This window comes from Calypte anna, chromosome 1 (assembly GCF_003957555.1).
Source record: "Calypte anna isolate BGI_N300 chromosome 1, bCalAnn1_v1.p, whole genome shotgun sequence".
NCBI classification, from domain to species: Eukaryota; Metazoa; Chordata; class Aves; order Apodiformes; family Trochilidae; genus Calypte; species Calypte anna.
In genome coordinates, this window is record NC_044244.1 from 101,731,449 (window position 1) to 101,751,047 (window position 19,599).

Sequence of the window (19,599 nt, forward strand, 5' to 3'; positions counted from 1 at the left end):
AGACACTTAACTCTTTGATCTGAAAAAATACAAGTAATGATGAGTCATCATTTATACAAATAGTCTGAAAGGAAGTTTTTACTCAAATGCCTCTGGAGATTTGACAGTGTGGAGTAAGAGAAAATGACATGGATGAGGCAATAGGTGAGAAGGATCAGTTTAGTGTGGATATTTTCAGGATTTGAAAGAATATATTCTGTAACACAGCTGCCTTTCTGTTGAGCTACCAGTTATGGATAAATGAGCCAATGAATTAAACTCTTGGACAGTGGAGGCAGACACAGGCAAGAACCTGAAAGAAAGTGTGAAGAAGGAGTTAGAGAAACAGCTAAGTGTGGAGGTTCTGGTGAAGTATGACAACTTCAGGACTTCCATTCTTTGTGCAGCAGAGGGATGAGCAAAAAGGTACGAGTGGTGACATGGTGTGAGCTGCAGGGCAATGTCTTCCACCATGGGTTTCACATTGTTCCTCCCACATGCAATGCTGTAGTTAAACACTGCTGCCAGTCCCACATCAGTGCCTATTCTATACTGCTCTTGGGCACTCTAGCCAGATGCACCAGTTTAAAAAAAAAAAAAACAAAGCAAACATGGATAATCAACAATATTGGTGGTTTATTTTTGACTGATACTATTTCTCTATCTTTCTCCATAAAAAATAAGTAACATCCCACTTGATAAAGCAAGCAATACATATTTCAGGTACAGTTTAGAATAGAACAATACCTTTTAAAACTTATCCAATATATTTCATTTGTGTAAGTTTTAGAACTTAGTAAAAAAATAAAAATTGTTAATATTTTAGAATTTAATATGGTAATAGGTAACAAACAAGTGTATTACTTTGCGTTCCCAAACAATTGGGAATAATTTCTCCTATTTATATGTGTTCATACAAATAGTGCAAACAATCATAAAGGAACTATTCAAGAATCATTCACTGATTAACCTGTCCACACCCATCATATTCCTATTTTATGCCAGTTTAAGATTCAGTACAACCACATTAGTTTAAAGATATAAATTTAACACATTGACTTAAGCACAAATAGGTCACAGAAACCAAGCACTGTACAGGGTACAAGTGCCCAGGGTCTGTCAGGGACTGCAGGGGCATCTGCGTGGAGCAGCTGGGCCTGCCCTGTGGTGGACACAAACAGTTCCAGCCAGCTCCAACTGAGCCCCTGCAGAGTACACCTGAGTCCTTCATTCCACCAAACTGGTGGCTTGGTGATTGAGTCCTTCCCTTTGCTCATTCCACAAGACTTGGTGTGTTGAAGGAAATGAGCTGCTCAGCCATTTCAGCACCAGAGCTGAAATGTTCAAAACAAGGGAAATTTATATGATGAAATATGATCACCACAATTCAGGACTTCAGGGAGAGTTCTGAGAAGTTGGTAATATTAAGAATACAAATTTGGAGTTCCTAGGTCTGCCTAAATTTTTCCTGGAGAACAGAAAGAGCCACATAAAATGTAGTATCAGGGAGCAGGCTCCCCTTATTTATATTAAGGAAGTAATTGCAATGTTGCTTTAATTTATCCTCTAAGATGTCTATTCCCTGAAGTGTACATACTTTTGCCTTTTTTGGCAGTATTCTTCTAAGTGCAAGTCTCTCAGAACAGATGTCTCTGACTTCCTTCTAAGAATCTGAGCCACAGCTACCTTCCGCAAATCTGACACAATTCATACCAGGTATATGGACTGAAGTACAACAATGTTGTGGGGTCCTGCTGACAGCACAGCTGCACTCTTGTGGCAATAATATAAAGTGAGAAGGGAAGAGTGAAATGAAGGTTTCCGTGGACTATCACTGTGATATGAAAAACTCTACAGCAGAAAAATCTTTCCTGCCTTTTAGGTACTCATGTCTTTCTATGCTCAGTTACATGACCTGTATAATTAAAAAATATTGCTGTACATACACTTAATTCTCAAAACTGCTGAGAATTATAAGCATAAAGAGCACAGAACCATAGTCATAAAACCCAAGGAAAATGAAGCATTCCTACGTCTCAGAACATGTCAAAAATTAATTAATTCAGTATAGTTCATCAACTTTAACTGTGTCTACTTGTTCACATTATGAAGGTCAAATACAAGAATGGATTTGAACTCCAGGCATTTATATATTACTAGCTACTGATCCCATATATCAGTGGCTTGTATAGTGGAGGAAAATAAACACTTCACTAACTTGATAGTCTGTTGAAGAGATAGGCTGGAAAAAATGCATATAATGACTGCCATACAAGACAGATGTGGAAGAAGGTCAAAAAATCACATTATGAGAAAGAGTCAGACATACATTTAACACAAGAATTCTCCCTAGGTTATCATGGTTTCATTTTTAATTATTATTGTTAAAGGAAGAAGTAATATGACGTGATAATGCAAAGCATAGAGACATATTTTCTTTTCATTGCCTTAGAATTAATTTTAAAGGCTTAAATGCAGAAAGTTGGGTAGGTGGGGTTTTTTGAATATTCTTCAAAAGTAAGACAACTCAGGATAGATTCAATGTACAGTGGGACAGAAATCAGAAATTTTAGGGTAGTCTTGGGGATGATCGTTGTCATTTGTTGTAATGGCAGTTTGGTAGCATGATCAGTAGAACATTTATTTTTAATGGTACTTCTAGGTTCTGAAATTATGCTCATCTGGTTGGGTGATCCTGCAGAGATTTCAAACACAATATTTCAAACTGTGCCATAAGGCATGTTACTTTAATCCCTGTATAAAAGACAGTCTTTTCAGATAAACTAAGAACCACTGCAGACTATCTTCCAGCTAACTGTACAAGGCCAGCCTAATTCTCTTTTGTAGTTTTAGCAAAATTTGGCTTGAAGGCTGTCAGCAAATATAGAAAACACAATTCAAGCTTTAGCCTAATGTGCCTGTGGTCCAAAAGTAACTGAGGAAAAGAATCATACAGTAAGTTATGACCTTGATCTTGTTTATGTTTTTGTACAAACTTAACTCATGTATATGGATAATCCTTCAGACCACAACAGCATTATTCATAAAGTTAGCAAGTACTGGAATAAAGGCTTCAGTCATACCTTTAGTAGTAATGGTTATTGATTATGTTTATAGTGTTTGATCTTTATTGAAACATTAGAAATGTGTTTTTTAAATATAACTAAAAGAAATCTAATGATATTTAGATTTCCCTGATAAAGATTTTGTTGAGATAACTGATATATGAACGTAATTACTGTAGTAGATACAGAAGGCCTTAGAAATAAGCATATAAAGTGTTATACTGGTATAGGAATAGGCAAAAGGCAGCAAAAACATTTATCCCTGTCAAAAGTTCATGTTGTACTTACTGTAATACTTGCAAAATATATAGTAGGAGGTTTTAACTATCATATTCTAGATATTCCATCATCAAGTTCAGTTGTCAGTGAACTTAGACTTTACTTTTCATGATATTGCAAACTAATGGCTGATGAAGTAATTCTGGTGATGCTGCAATATAAGATCAATAAAAGTGAAACACTAAATCAACAGAATAAGGTATTTGAACCATACTTTTGTATATAGTATATAAATATGTATGTTGGACATTCTAGGGACATGTGATACATTGTAGAATGTTTGTTTATTTTATGGGGAGGATCTATTTTCTTCTTTATGCAGCTTCTGGCATCTGACCTTGTTGTTTGTTTGTTTTTGCCAAGGCAGAGAATTTTTGAAGATGATAATGGCTACAGGTTTTTTTAGAGGAATGCATACTTAACATACCTTACAGATTTGCTTCATAACAAAAAGTGCTATGCCTGTAGGTAATTCCTAAAAAGCTGTTATACTCCTCATCATGATGCCAGAAAAACTAAAGAGATAAACTAATTTCAGTGAAAGATGCAAATTTCATAGTCAAATTTGCACAAGGAAGAAAAAAAATTTAAGTGGCTGAGGGGGCATATCACCTAATTTTAAGAGAAATCATACAACATCTGCACATGACTCTTTTAGGCTGTCTTTATAGTCATTAGGACAAAAACTTTCATTTCTATAATACATTTGTCTCATCCTAAAACAAATAATACAAGACAGATTAATTGAATGGAAAACATATCTAACATTCTCCAGTGACCATGCAAGGATCTAGATTGTCAATACATAATGGCTCTGTACATTTAAAGAAAGATGAATTGAAACCCCAGTGTATGAGTCAATTTCTCCAAGAAAAAAAATATTGTCATAACTAAAAAAAGGCCGTGTCTTCTGCTTACAGAGGCCTATTTTCCTATGCATCAGCTACATGATCTGCAAGTGTAAAACTTAAGTTTTTTCAAATACTAGTTTCTATAACTTGGTTCCAAAATTGGGGGGCGTTCGTTGGTTGTTTGGTTTTTTGTGTTGTGTATTTTTTTGTTTGTTTTGGTTTGGTTTTTTCACTGAACCCTGAATGCCCTGGCTTACTGGAAAGCTTTATTATTTAATTACTGTTTCTACTCAGTTCTGTCCTTTTTGGAAATTTGGAAGATCTCACAAATTAAAAGTAAAGCATGCACACATTACTTGTAAAGAATCATGAAACATTATTCCACCACTCAAAGCATGCTTCATCTGTACAACAATGAAAATGAAAACCAGCTACGGCCTGGCTAGACCCATCGCATTTTACTCACATCTTATTTTAGCTTAATTTTGTGAATTCTGTTTTCTTCAGAATTTCACAAACATTCAAAGAAGTCCTAAGAGTGTCAGGCCTCCTCCAGTCCACTTTCACCAGTCTACCCTCTCACATAGTACCAGATGCAGACCAAGATATAATTGAAGATGAAAAGATCAGAGAAAAGAAGACTAGCAGTCCACATAAATATGGAAATAAATTTACCCCAGCCTAGCAGAGGTATGAGAATAATGCCTTATTCATGTTCCTACTGAGATGGGAATGAGTATTCTGGGCTCAGACAAAAGCACCAAACAAAAAGAAACAGAAAAATAGAATAATTAATAACAAAAAGCCAAGAGAAACTAAAAATGAAATAGGATTCTATTAAATATGATTCAAAGCAAGAATTTGAAATAAACAATGAAGTAAGATATATAAAGTGATAAATAGTACAAAAGATATTGTATTATGGAGAACAAAAGTTTAAATGTAGTCAGCTTGTTACGGAAATTAGATCAGGAGAAAATGGCAGTATGGCAATTTTCTCAGATAAAAAACATGGTCACTGTAATGAATTTCCCACCTAAATAGCATTGAAGTTTTTACATATGGTCTTCTACTGTTTTCTGGAAAGACCTTTCTTTGTAGACTATACTGTTAGAAATTGCATAATATATAATTCTAGTATTTTGCTGACACCAAGATGTCATTCTCAGAAATAACATCTTTTTAAGGTGCAGCTTACAGAGTCAGTCAGTGACAGGGCAGTCCTCCAGATTTCAAGGGTTAATACACATGGATTAAGAGAACAGTGGCACTAAATTGCCTTAATACTATACTGACTTAGTGCAGGGTTAGTAGAGTGATAACTTACAAATAACACTTGTACACATACACACTTAATTCAGAGTTCAAGAACCACATGAAATGAGTTTTGTAACCTTGATCCAATTTCCAGAAGCCAAGTGGCCACATTGATAAAACCACTGTCTCAGTTGAGACTAATAAGTGCACCAGCACACAGTGTCAGTGCACTTGCCAGGGACTGGATGGTCAGAAAGCTAGACCTCATCTGTCTCTTCAGAAGCATGCCATGGCATCAGAAATTCTTCCTTCTGATCCTTAAGGTTTTTTGACTAAGAGGAAGAATAAGATGTATATCAAACATTTTTCTGGGAAATTAAATCTTCACAATTAATTAAGTGTATCTCTTACTGAGTCTAATTTTAAGTGGAGTTATTGTCACAATAAGTAGAATAGCATTTTTTTGCTTCATAATTCCCACATCTTGGAAGAAAAGACCTGATTGTAAATATATTAGTTTTCATTTTCCCTTTCTTAATAAAAAGCTAATTATTCTCTGTCTTTAAACATTTTATTGACTTTACCTGTAAACTGTCCAAAAAACTACACTAAATGATGGCACAGTGAAACTTTTGACCACTTTGTTTGCTTAATGAATTATAAAAATTTCCTGGACCATATTATTAGTAGCAGAAGCATTTTCAAGAACACACGTGATGATATCAAACTATTTTAAAAATGCATTGGGGTGTAACATCTTATCCAGAAAGGCAGCTATTACTTGCTTCTTCACAGTACCCTCTGTAACAAGATGCTTGAGTGAAATGGCCAAATGTCAAGTACCCAAAAGTGTTTGGACTCTTAAGATTCTTTGAGCAGGTGAACAAAGACCTGTGGAAGGGACAGCAAATATTATGTCATGGTGAACACTGAAAATACCTTGTCCTCTCTGAGTCACATTTCAGAACTTTTCTCCTAGAGGAAAGACAAATAAGGTGGGCAATATGATTGAGAGCTTTTCAGGACATAGATTATATGTTCTGTGAGGCTGAGAATGTACTCACCTGAAAATTGTTCAAAGCCTTATGTACCAGGGAGGTGTAAAGGTGACAATATTTCTGTCCATAGACCATGGATCTTTCTTATTGTACAGTGACCCCACTGCTGACCTGCCAGAATCCTTTCTCCTGCTGGAGGCTATTAAAACTCCATGATAGATTAGTTATAAACTTTGAGAGCAGAGGTGGGGATAATGTCCATGCTGATAAATTAAGTGTGGATTTGTGATCCCAGTGTTTCCTCAGTGGATGATTGAATAAAGAATCAAAGAAGAGATGAAAGTTAGAGTTTTACCCTCTAAGCCACCTTCTTAAATTTTTTTTTATTTTCCCAATATTCTGTTCATCAGATGCTGTTTTGCAAAATTCAAGCATGGATGAACATTTTGAACTATATTGTATTAATTAAATTTCAATTTCTGAAGTATTAACTAACTAAGCACCATTTGTTCAGTCACTGATTCTTAACTGATGGATAACTTGACTGTCAACATTAGATTTTTACTTAATTGCATTTATTTAGCAATGTATGAGAAGCAAACTTGCAGAATAAAACATACAGGAATTTCTTTAAAAATTGACCCCTTACGGGTTTTAGGAATCTTGTGAAAAGGCAGGACAACAAAGCATTTTCATTATGGTTTGAGCTCATCTCTAACACTGAATGAACTCTAGGAAAGACAAAAAAAAAAAAAAGATTTAAGCCAATCTAATTTTAAAGACAAATATATTTTATACATGTGAGGATGACATAATAGTGAAGTACTTTCATGTCAACTAAAGATGATCAGTGTGTGAGTTTACAAGTTTTTTTATTAATTTGTAAAAGCACCAATTAGGCATATTTTTCTTAAGTAAAATTATCAGGTTTGTTATAGTCATTGACTTACTATTGTATGTACTTGGAGAGGTTTTAAAATTTGTACCGTTGACCTTTAGACATGAATGAGCACATTATCAATAATATTAATAGTACGATAATAGTTATCCTAGGGCACCTATCTAAATAAGTTAAATTGTATGATCATTTGTTGCCACCAAATTCTCTGAGCTGGTATCTAGAAAATATTACCCATTTTTAATATTAACTGACATGGAAAAAAAGTGTGTTTATTAGTCTTTATTTGAACGGAATGGGGAGAAATTTCTTAACCAAGGAGATGAGAAGATTCTGAGCTTACACTTTTTTTATTCATAGATCAGAAATTATTTTTTCAAGCTTCCCTGTAGGTTTCAACAAGCCATATTCGCAGTGGCCCAGCCTTTCTCCCTCTGGATAAGCTTGGATCAGGACCAGAGTAGCATTTACAGACTACTGTGGCCACTAACCTTTCTTTATTGAAACTTCAAGTACTCTTTTAGGTGTGCAGAGTTTCAGCAGTGAAGGAGTTCCTCCTGATTCCTTTTGTTATAATAGACTAAGCCTCAATAAAGAATCAGGCGTAAGGGCTCAGTTTCACATTCTGTGGCAGTTCTCTGCCTGAATTTGAGTGGGTCGCTCCTTCATTTTGTTTCCATTTTCCTATTGGAAAAACAAAAACAAAAAACAAAAGAAAAGATCTGCCACTTTATAAAGTCCTTTAAAATGGGCAAGTGATAAATCTCTGTAAAAGCTAGGTATTACTGTCTCTTGTAATCATTCTACTGAAAAATGATTCAGTAAAACATCTGATTCAGGACACCCTTAACATTTATAATCTACATATGTTTGTATGTAAAATGTTTGAGTTGCATTTTAAAATAAAATCAAAGAAAAAATGTTATTTTTTTCTTGAAGAAACAGTTCTTAACATTTTAACCAGAATAATTTCAGTATCCTGACAAAGCTGCTGGTTATGTGTCAGGGTCTGTCATTTACTACTCATAGCTGAAGTGTTTATCACTAAAGGATTCAAGCACAATTACTCTTCTCTGAAACTACTTCTCTTTTGAATTGCTTGAAAAATTGGCATCCACAGGTGTCCACAGTTGGTCTACATATAAATAAATATATTTACATTGTCGTTGTTGCCTTTGTCTTGACATGTATTTACAAAAGATTTATGTAACATCACCTAAAATGTCATAGGATTTTCTCTTAGATATTTTAATGTGTTTATTACATTCTTTATATGTTTACTGTGATACAAAAGGACATAAAAGCTACCAAGAAATGTCTTATCTCACTGGATCTGAGCCTGCATACTAGTGTTTTGTCCTTCAAGTTTCTAGTTTTTAAGAAATGTTCATGAATTTTCCTTTGAACATTTAAAACACAACCTCTTACTTTTAAATGAGATACAGTGGAGTCAAAGTAATTCTGTTATTTTACCAAACCTGATAACTTCTGTAACTGTTATTTATTTCTTAACAAAAAAAGACTTACAATCATTATTATATTTAATATATAAGTAGCTACTGAATTCTCCTTGAATAAACATAGTATTTGATAAAGCATAAATAACTATTACAATATGCATAACATTTGCTTTATAGTAAACTAGATCTGGTAAGTCTTCAGAAAGTGTTCATTTAAGATGGTTGTAACATTTTATTTATAGCCTTCTTAACAAGGTGTTTTCCTCTCTTTTTTATTTCTTAGAAATCTATTTAGCTTTTTGTGTGTGCTGCAGCTTATGGGATGAAGTTCATGGGTTTGCATACTGATTATATGTAAAATGTTATGAATTTTATGCATATATATAACCTTAATATTAATTAAATACAACTGTATGTTTTAATAAACAAAGTTCTCTGACATATTGTAATATATAATTCAATGGGCTTATGTGTTTTAGATAGAAAAAGAAAGTGGTCTGAGAAAATAAGTCACATAGCTCAAAAGTTGTCCAAATCTGACAGTATACATGAAGGAGATAATAAAGACAGGAAAGAGATGAGTAATTAATATTTAATCAAAGTGATAACATGAAAGGAAAAGAAGCATTCCTTGATTAATCAACTTCTCATCTCTCATCCAGTTGCTAAAAATAAAAGAAACAACAAACTACATACATCACTATGGTGAATTCATTGCTAAAGGGCTCTGACATACTTTTTACTGTGTATTTTGCTTACTTGTTATTTTAGCACAATGGATAGTTTAGTAGGTAAGAGCACATAAAAAAAGTCTATCTACTTACCGTTAGGCATAGTATTTAGTGATATAGAATTACACTATTTTCTTCACTGATCAAGTATCACATTATTATCATATTCCTGTTATTTTTACTATAAAGTTTTAACATCTCTTAGTCTCTTTGAAAAATTCACTTCAGAACAATGAAAATAGATGTTGCAATTGCAATCTTAATTTTCTTCTGTGTTGAGAAATTAAACTATTTATCACCTCAGAAACAAGCATTTTCATTCTAAAGACATCAAATGGAACATATTAGTAATTTCAAAGATCTCTTTCCTCTTTGAAATTCAAGATGAAAAAAGCTGCTAAAATCAACTCAGAAATGGTCTGAATATTTCTGTTAGAAGAAAAACACATATAGATATGACTTTCATCTTAACTGCTATTATTGTTTTCTTCGTCTCAAAATCTGTCCTTGATGAGTGAAGCTTTCATCCATCTTCTTTTATATTGTTTCCAAAATCAATTTTCAGTCTGTCAGTGTCCACTAGAAGGGCAGACAGTCTTCCACATGAAGTTCTTACTAATTTTGATGACATCCACTCCACAATCCTTAACGTCTGTGTCCTGCTGAACTAAAGGCAATGCATAAGAAATTGTATTCTATTAACTTTTTTACTCCATTAGTTAGATACACAGGGAAACTCAAACGTTCCTTTAAGAACCACAGTTTTGTTTGGGCTTGGGACTTTGTTCTTTATTGAATGATTGCTTAAAGTAACCACACAAAGAGCTTTGGCATAGAAAAAAGAAACCTGGGCTTCTCACTTCAAAGCTCAAACAAAAAGCAATTGTCCTAGAGTTCTTGTACCTTAATCTACTTATCCTTACTATTTTCTTCCCTCTTTCTACAGTAATTTGTAGGGATTTAGCTATGCTTCACATTTTGTCATTGGGCCAACATATTTGCAGTTGCACAATTTTGATTTTTTTTTTTAAGATTATACTACTACTGCACACAATTTCTTCTAAATTTAAAAACCTTTAATTTGCCATTTTCAGATAACTTAGGTTGTAAGTTATCTTTTAGCTATCAAAATATGCCATAAATGCACTCTGTAATGCAATATTTGCAAGATCAACGTGGCATGATTAATTTGATATAGTGATTACTATGGTGAGTCACTGGAATTAGTCAATAATTCTTTATTGCTAAACATACATATATATATAAATATGTAGTCTATATATCATAGAATCACAGAATTGTTCAGGATAGGAAAGACCTTTAAGATCATCTAGTCCAGCCATTAACCACCTAGGCTTGGGCTGACAATTAGTTCTTCTGTAAAAGCTCTGCGGCAGCTGAGGAGTTGTGCTGCCAGGCGAAGAAGCTAAAGGAGGAAGTGAGCAGGCTATGCAGCATTTGAGCTCATGAGTAAGAGATCAACAGAGTATTTTGAGTCTCAACACTCAACTCCAACCTCCACTTCAGTGGAGAACCAGGTGGACACAGAACCAAGCAGGGTGACTAGACAAGTGTCTAGTTGGAAAAAGGTTACTTCTCAGGGCAGCAGGCGAACCCGCTCTCAGCCTGCCTCACCTCCTTACTTGCCTGTCCACAGCAGGTTTGAAGTCCTGCAACTGGAAAAGGGAACAGATGATGGTGCAGGTGGAGATCCTTCAGTATTAAGAGGTCATCTAGGCAGCCTCTCCCACACATCACTACCACTCATATAAGGGCAAAAAGAAGGGTAGTTGTCATTGGTGAGTCACTTCTGAGTGAAACTGAGGGTCCAACACGCCAACCAAAGCCAAGTTACAGGGAAGTCTGATTTCTCCCTGAAGCCAAGGTAAGAGACATCACAAAAAAACACCCTGGTTTTATAAAGTCCTCAAGCTATTAACCACTTGTGGTTTTTCATATTGGTAGTAAAGAGACAACAAGAAGAAAATTTAAAGCAATCAAAAGGGATTTCCGACCCCTGGGGCAGTTGATTAAAGAGTCAGGTGTGTAGGTGGTATTTTCTTCAATCCTTTCAGAAGAGAGGGTGGTTGAGCAATGGAACAGGCTCCCCAGGGAAGAAGTTATGGCACTGAGCCTACCTGAGTTCAAGAAGAGTTTGGTTGATGCTCTCTGGCACATGGTGTGATTCTTGGGATGCCCTGCACAGGGACAGGAATTGCAATTGAGGATACTGATGGGTCCTTTCCAACTTGGTAGATGCTATGATTCTATGAATATTTCTTCATATGATATTTTAAATTTATTTTACTCCCAAATCTGCATTGGTTATAGTGTTTTTTAAAAGATTAAGTGGTTGGACTGGGTTTTTCCTAGAGGCTCATTTTTTATTTTCTGAGCAAATGTTTAGATTTTTTTCCATTACCCATTAGTTCTCCTTCATTCCACTATGAATAAATATATATGTACACCCCTATATTTAAATAGGTTTTAAAAATTATATAATCTACTTTTTCACTCTTCTGTAAACACAAATAAGAGGTTATACACCTTCCCTCTGCTTCTGAAAAAGCTAAGCTTTAAGCCTGACATTTTTGTATAACTTCTACATACTTATATGTACTTTAATTATAAATCAGATTAGATAGAATATAGAAATAACATTCTCAGGGCTTTATTGCTATAATTCCATAATAGTATTGCTCTGGAGTTTCCAACTGATAAATTACATTAATACTTCAAAAGAAACATTTATTAGGGAAAGAATACATGGGTTTCTTTTTAATAAAGTGCTGAATCTCTGTGTGAGCTAAAACCATGCTAGCACAACACATTAATTATCATCAAGGTGATTTTGGGTTTTTTTTTTTGCAGCAGCAGCAGTCCAATTGTGTTCTATATTGACTGCAAAACTAGTTTCAAACATCTTAGTCTTGAAGCCAAATTACTCTCAATTATAAAGTTCTCGTTACCTGAGCAACATTTTCTGAAGAAAGGAGGATAAAATTCTCACACACATAAAGTATGGCTTATTCTTAGTTGCAAGTCTCAAGTCAGCCAAATGGCAGAAAAAATACTACATAAGATGATCTTAGCATTTCAAATTTTGTCTTTTATTGCAAAAACATTATTATTATTATTGATTATTGTTTTAGATTACTTCCTCCTTCTGCTGTCATGTTTCTAAATGATTCCTCAAGTGCTGAGAAATTCCTGTAAGCTCTATGATGTTTTGTTAGAATGACTCAGGCAGGAACTAAAATTTCAAGTGATAGGATTTTCCCATCAAGAGAAGGAAAAATTCAAGATTATAGCAGAATAGAAAAAGAGTCTCATTCCAGTTTATAAGATCCTTATGAAAGAAAAAAATTAAAAAGCCAGTTCAAACAGTCATTACATGTTTAACCAATTGCTGCTATTTATATTTTAGGCCTTAGTTTGGTTCTCGGTATTATGGCTACCTATAATGTAGATTGGCCAATTGGTGGTTGACACTCATCAGCTGGACCGGCCACATTTTAGCATGCCTTCAAGAACTTCAGTTTTCTTTCTTATTCAAAAATACTGTCAAATATATAGAAGATATATAACACATATATAAGCTTTCTCTACAAAATGCTTGATAATGAGCAATTTTTAAAAAATAAAAAATGGAAGAAAAATAACTAAGTGAAAAAAACATAGCGATCCAATAAATAATCTGTATTGATGTAGTGTAACGAGGCGACCAGGTGCCACTAATTGCCAGGGAGTGAGCATGAGCTTGTGTCTCAGGACTCACCTTTTATTGGCCCCCTGGTCCTGCTCATGCGCAGTGGGGGCCCACCCTAATTGGGCACAGGTGGGCTTGACACAAGCTCATGCTCACTCCCTGGCAATTAGTGGCACCTGGTTGCCTCGTTACACTACATATTGATGTCTGCTTCATGTGTACAATACATTTCATAGAAATGTACCTATTTCATTTTGTATTTTGCATGTATTTGTTTATTTGTATTTTCATAGAATAGTAGAATCATAGAATGGTTAGGTTTGGAAGGGACCTTAAAGATCATATTGTTTCAACCCCCCTGCATGGGTGGGGACACCTTCTGCTAGACCAGGTTGCTCAGAACCCTATCCAACATGGCTTTGAACCCTTCCAGAGGGGGCATCACAGCCTCTCTGTGCAACCTGTGCCATTCTATCACCATCTTCACACTAAAGGATTTATTCCTAATAGCTAAACTAAATCTACTCCCTTCTAGTTTAAAGCCACAATCCCTTATCCTATTGTTACATGCTCTTATAAAAAGTCCCTTGCCAGCTTTCTTATACGTCCTGTTCAGGTACTGGAAGGCCAGTATGAAGTCACTTAGCAGTTATATGAAATTTCTTCCTCTTCCATCTTTTCCTCTTCACCAAGTTAAATAAGCAATCGGTATAATTAAGTCAGTAAAAATGATGCAATTTACAGGTTCCCACATGAATCAGGGGTTTTCCATAGTTGCTGATATGAAAGGGATGCTCAGAAAAACATGGTGCACCATTTTCTGTGCAATAGGAAGAAAGATCCCCTAGGCAGAAATTTTGGCTAAAAACTCTTCCAGGTTTACATTTGTAGGCTGGACTCTTTGGATTGTACTGCTTCTTCAGAGCAGAATTTTCTTACTCTTATTTTCATTTTCTGTGGCTTATTTATTCTCTACATCCCTGGTAGAAAAATTACTTCTACCTCAAAACTAAGTCACATAAATATACATGAAGTCTCTTAAGGCTATGGTGCTCAAGTATCCCAGTCAGGCTATTTGACCTGTCTCTCTCTATGCCAATAGTCTACAAAAAATGGTTTTTAATAAAATACCATGATAGTACCCTCCTGAAGCTGGAAAGATGCACTGCTTATTCTTATGTATTATTTCTTCTGAATCAAGCATAAATAAGGAAGAAAGAAAAAGATGGAAATTAGGATATAATACCCCTAGGAAAATGTATGGTAGATACAATGTTGAGTATTCTAGTACATAGGAAGATGGTATGACTAAAAGAGTACAAAATAGGTGTATTGTATATTAGACACCTGCAAATGTTTTCAAACTGCAAGAAAATGTACGTGTCAAACCTACATTTGAAATCATTACAGTATTTGTATATAATGCTCCCTTAGATAGTTATAACTCTCCACTTCAGTAACAAGCTTCACCTATCCTGCCCAAAGCTGTGAAGATATACATGCTGTGTGTACACATCAATTCACATTTGATCAAGCTAGTAAAAACGGGTAAATATGTTACCACTTTTTAAAAAATTACAATACACGAGTATAAACTCTTTATTGAATTTCTCTAACAGTACTTCAATATTCCCTTAATCATGGCGTTCTAATAAATGTTAAATACACATATATAGAGTATATAAAACTGTGTATACATAAAATTGTGTATATATAAAAGCTTACATTAAATTATTCTCTACAAGTGTATCACAAATTTGATAGGTAGAATTTGAAAATAATTATTCTAATATTCTAAAAATATATTTTTATGTTTCTGGAGCAAAGGTCTACTATTTTTGTTTACTTATCTAAACAGGTTTTTCGAATTTTGATTCAGATACAGAAATATTTTTTTAATAGAAGGAAGTTGTAACTTAAATAAAATAAATCTGGGCTTCACATTCAAAATCATTTTGAGGAAAAAAAAAACCAAAACTAACCAGATATCACATTCTAACTTTGCAGCTACTGACTGAAAATAATATATTAGTCTCAGAACAGATTAGAAGATATTTTATCTATTTTCTGTCATTTTTATTGCATTTCTTTGTTTGATTGGTATGTTGTTTTGTTTTGTTTTTTCCTAGATAATAAATCAGAGATAGTGCTGTGGGGTTGTTAAGATGAAATAACAAAATGTCATTGTTTACATCCTGGCTTGTATTATTTACTTGACAACATTTATTACTTGGTAATCAATATGGATTTCTGACCTGTACTGAAATAAATTACTTTTAAAAGACAGGGTGTTATTGTTCTTATAGACCTAGATTTATATAGATAAATCCTTCTAATATACATAAAAAGAATTTCTGTCCATTTACCAAGTCATGCTAGGTTTCATTATATTACAGAGAGTACATTAATTGTTTTAGGCCATAAAACAGGAGATCGCACACACACAGCCCCTCTTCAAGTCATAGTTCATGTTGTGATCATGCTTCTCACATTGATACAATAACAGCTGAAGGACCTCTTTTTCCTTAATTAATTCATTCATCTTGACATGAAGAACTCAATGCGATTACACTAGGGCCCTGACACACCAGAGTTTATGGGTATTTACCTTAGTTTAACACCTGAAGGAGTTCAGTACTTATCTAATCAGCTGGGGAGCACCTGGACCTGACACAATGAAATTCCAGCGCCTCCAGCTAGTCATTTAACTTCACTGGAGGCCCAGCTTTAATGCCTCTATACAGATGCAGGAAGCATGGAAAATAAACAGGACAAGTTAGAGATGTGGCCTATGATCTTATTGGCATCACTGAGACCTGGTGAGATGGCTCCTGTGACTTGTTATGGCAGCCTGGTGAGATTCCTGCTGACTGGAAAAAAGGTAATATAGCCCTTTTCAAAAAGGGGAAAAAGGAAGATCTGGGGAAGTATAGGCTGGTCAGTCTCACTTCTGTGCCCAGGAAGATCATGGAACAGATCCTTCTGGAAAATCTGCTGGGGCACGTGGAAAACAAAGAGGTGATTGGTGATAGCCAGCATGCCTTCACTAAGGGCAAATCATGCCTGACCAATTTGGTGGCCTTCTACAATGAGACTAGAGAGATGGTGGATAGTGGCAGAGCAACTGACATCATTTACCTGGATTTGTGCAAGGCATTTGAAACTGTCCCACCTGATATCCTGGTTTTCAAATTGATAAGAAATGGATTTGACAGAAGAACCACTTGGTGGATAAACAATTGGTTGGATGGTCACACCCAGAGAGTTGTGGACAATGGTTCAGTGTCCTAATGGAGGCAAGTGGTGCTCCTTGGGGGACAGTCTTGGGACAAGTGCTGTTTAACATCTTTGTTGGAGACATGGACAGTGGGATAGAGTGCATCGTCAGCAAATCTGCTGATACCAAGCTGTGTGGTATGGTTGACACCTTAGAAGGAAGAGAGGCCATCCAGAGGGACCTTGACAGACTGGAGAGGTAAGCCCTTGCCAATCTAACATGGCCAAGTGCAAGGTCCTGCACCTGGGTCAGCACAACCCAAGTCACACTTACAGGCTGAGAGGAGAATGGATGGAGAGCATGCCTCAGAAAGTACTACCTGAGGGTAGTAGTAGATGAGAAGCTTGATGTGAGCCACCAGTGTGTGCTTGCAGCCCAGAAGGCCAACTGCATCCTGGGTTGCATCAAAAGAAGTATGGCCAGCAGGGCAAGGGAGGTGATTTTGCCCCTCTACTCTGCTCTTGTGAGACCCCACCTGGAATACTGAGTAGAGCTCTTGATCCCCCAGCACAGGAAAGCTACAGACTCGTTGGAGAGGGTCTAGAGAAGGACACCAATTTATTTGTTTCTTTACTATGAGAATTTGTAGTCTTTCCAATTTACAAGAAATTTATAGCCAGTAGGATTCAAATACCTATTGCTATACTGCTTCATATGCTCAGAACTTTGTGTTTACCTTATTTGAAGCAAGTACATCCTGAATATTTTATGGATAGAGTAAAAAAAGCAGTAGCAATGGGAAAGGACAGTATCAAAGGAACAAGACATCCTCCTTGTCCTAATAAATACTGGTCCATAAACTGGGCATAACAAGGTGTGTTAAAGGGATTGAATATTATGATAAGTGAGAAGGAAAACACATTTGTTGCTGTGAGCTCATTCTGGCAAATCGTTTCATGTTTCACAGATTCTGAGAATAGTTTTCATGTCCAGAAATGTCGCCAGTAAGTGAGAGAAGTAAGTGTCAAGTCACTTCATCATGTTCTTCAAGTTTTATGAAAAATATGAGATGACAGATTTCTATGAACTTTCAGCTGAAATGCAATGTCTTATTGTCAAGTACGAAATCTATTAGCATTACCTTCATTAAATTCCCAAACAAAAAAAAAATACCAAAAATCATTTGAAACAGTATACCAGATCCATTCAAGTTAAGTCTGGCCTGGTTCTTCTGTGTAGAGGTGAAAAAAGGATGCCAACCTTCAGCAGCCTGGTTTAGTGGAAGGTGTCCCTGCCCATGGTGGGGCTTGAAGCTAGATGATCTTTAAGGAAGAAGAAATTAAGAAACCCAAACCATTCTATGATTCTATGATTAATTTATTCCATTAACACAATTTACCCATGTATACATTTTTGAAAATCAGATAACTATATGAAAAATGAGTGAATATCCAGATGAGATTTTTCAGTCAGGCAATCAGAACTCATTGTAACAAATTTAGATGGGAGCTGTCTTTCTTTGTATTAAATATGGAACCTGGTCTATATTCACTGAAGTTAATACACCATTCTGATCTTTATTTTTTTCTATCTTACATCTTCTTTAACCCCTGGCACTATGCTTTCAAAAGTCATACTGATCTTTTATTAGTAATAATGGAATGAAATAGCATTGGCTGATATATAATGATATGGTTTGAATGATCAAGCATGCAGCTAAAAGCATAGATTCAGAAAATCATAAACATCTTTCTCACCTGTGCTGTTATGCAAATCTCATAAAAAATTGTTTCCACAACCTGTAATTTCTGTTTTTAAAATCCTAACCAAACTTCTTACTGCATTTGAAACTGAGTTTATAAGTAATATATTCAAAGCACAGTTACGTTCAAGGTTTTTTAATTAATGACATCAAGTTCTATCTCAAGCTTCTGAGGTTACAACTATTAAAAATTTATACACCTTAGTTTATACTTAGAGACAGTGGAAGTGTTCCTCCCTTACCTTTTTGTCAGGGAAAAATTCATGTACACTCTTGACAGTCAATTAATGGTTTAAACCTACCTGGCACTTTTAAGATAGGAATACATCTTCTGATGATGGCAAGTGCCTAAAACTGTGACTATAGCAGTGCAGTGCAGAACACAAGAGGAAATGACCTATCTAATCACCACTGGAGATCATAGGAACACCCAGGGCTTCACTTCCATTCAACAGGAGTTGTTCAAGAAAAAAAGGATATTATGAGAGTCTTCAACTTAAAGCAGTATACTTCTCAGCAAGAAAAGATGGAAATCTATCTAACAGACTGCTGCTTATTTTCTGGGAGATGTTACAATTGAATTTTGAGATAGGTGACTTGTTATTCCACTAGCAGACAACACAGAAAACATAATGAAGCCAAGCTAGAATGGATGCTAAAGGAAAAGCAACACTAATTTTTTTTTTTTTACTTTCTCTGCCTCAAAAGAGAGCGGTTGTTTTTTTCATTTTCCAGTCTTTCTATTTTACTAAGAAAAACGTCTTATTTTACTCAAAAGTTCTCCCTAGTGCTGCCATACTCTCAGCAACCAAACAATACAGAACTAAAAACAGGGAATTGAGTCACAGGTTTGGAAATTAGTATCTCAAGAGGGATATTCTGTAAGTCACTTGATTTGCATCTGCTAGGTTGCAAGGGCGGGATTGCTTGGTCTGATGACACAAGGTGCTGGACAAAGAGATGAGTGTCCCACTAGCAAGTGTAAACTGGATTATGTTTGAGACCACATGTATTACATCTGTGTGCATCACCTGCACCTCAACAGGAAAGACAGAATCATAGAATGATTTGGGTTGGAAGGGACTTCTAAAGGTCATCTAGTCCAACCCCCCTGTAGAAACCAGAGACATCCTCAACTAAAGAAGGTAGCTCAGACTCTTGTCAAGATTCACCTTGAACATCTCGAGGGATGAGGCCTCAACTACATCCCTGGGCAACCATTTTTCCATCACCAGGAGAACTGCAATAACATAAACTTTCCAGAAACTTGGAAACTAAGAATGCATGTAGAGAAAAATGGATAATTTTTATACAAACCATAACAGCAATACCAAAATTAAAGCAACAGAAATGGAAACAGTTATAACAATTGACATTTCTGTGAGAGAAGAAA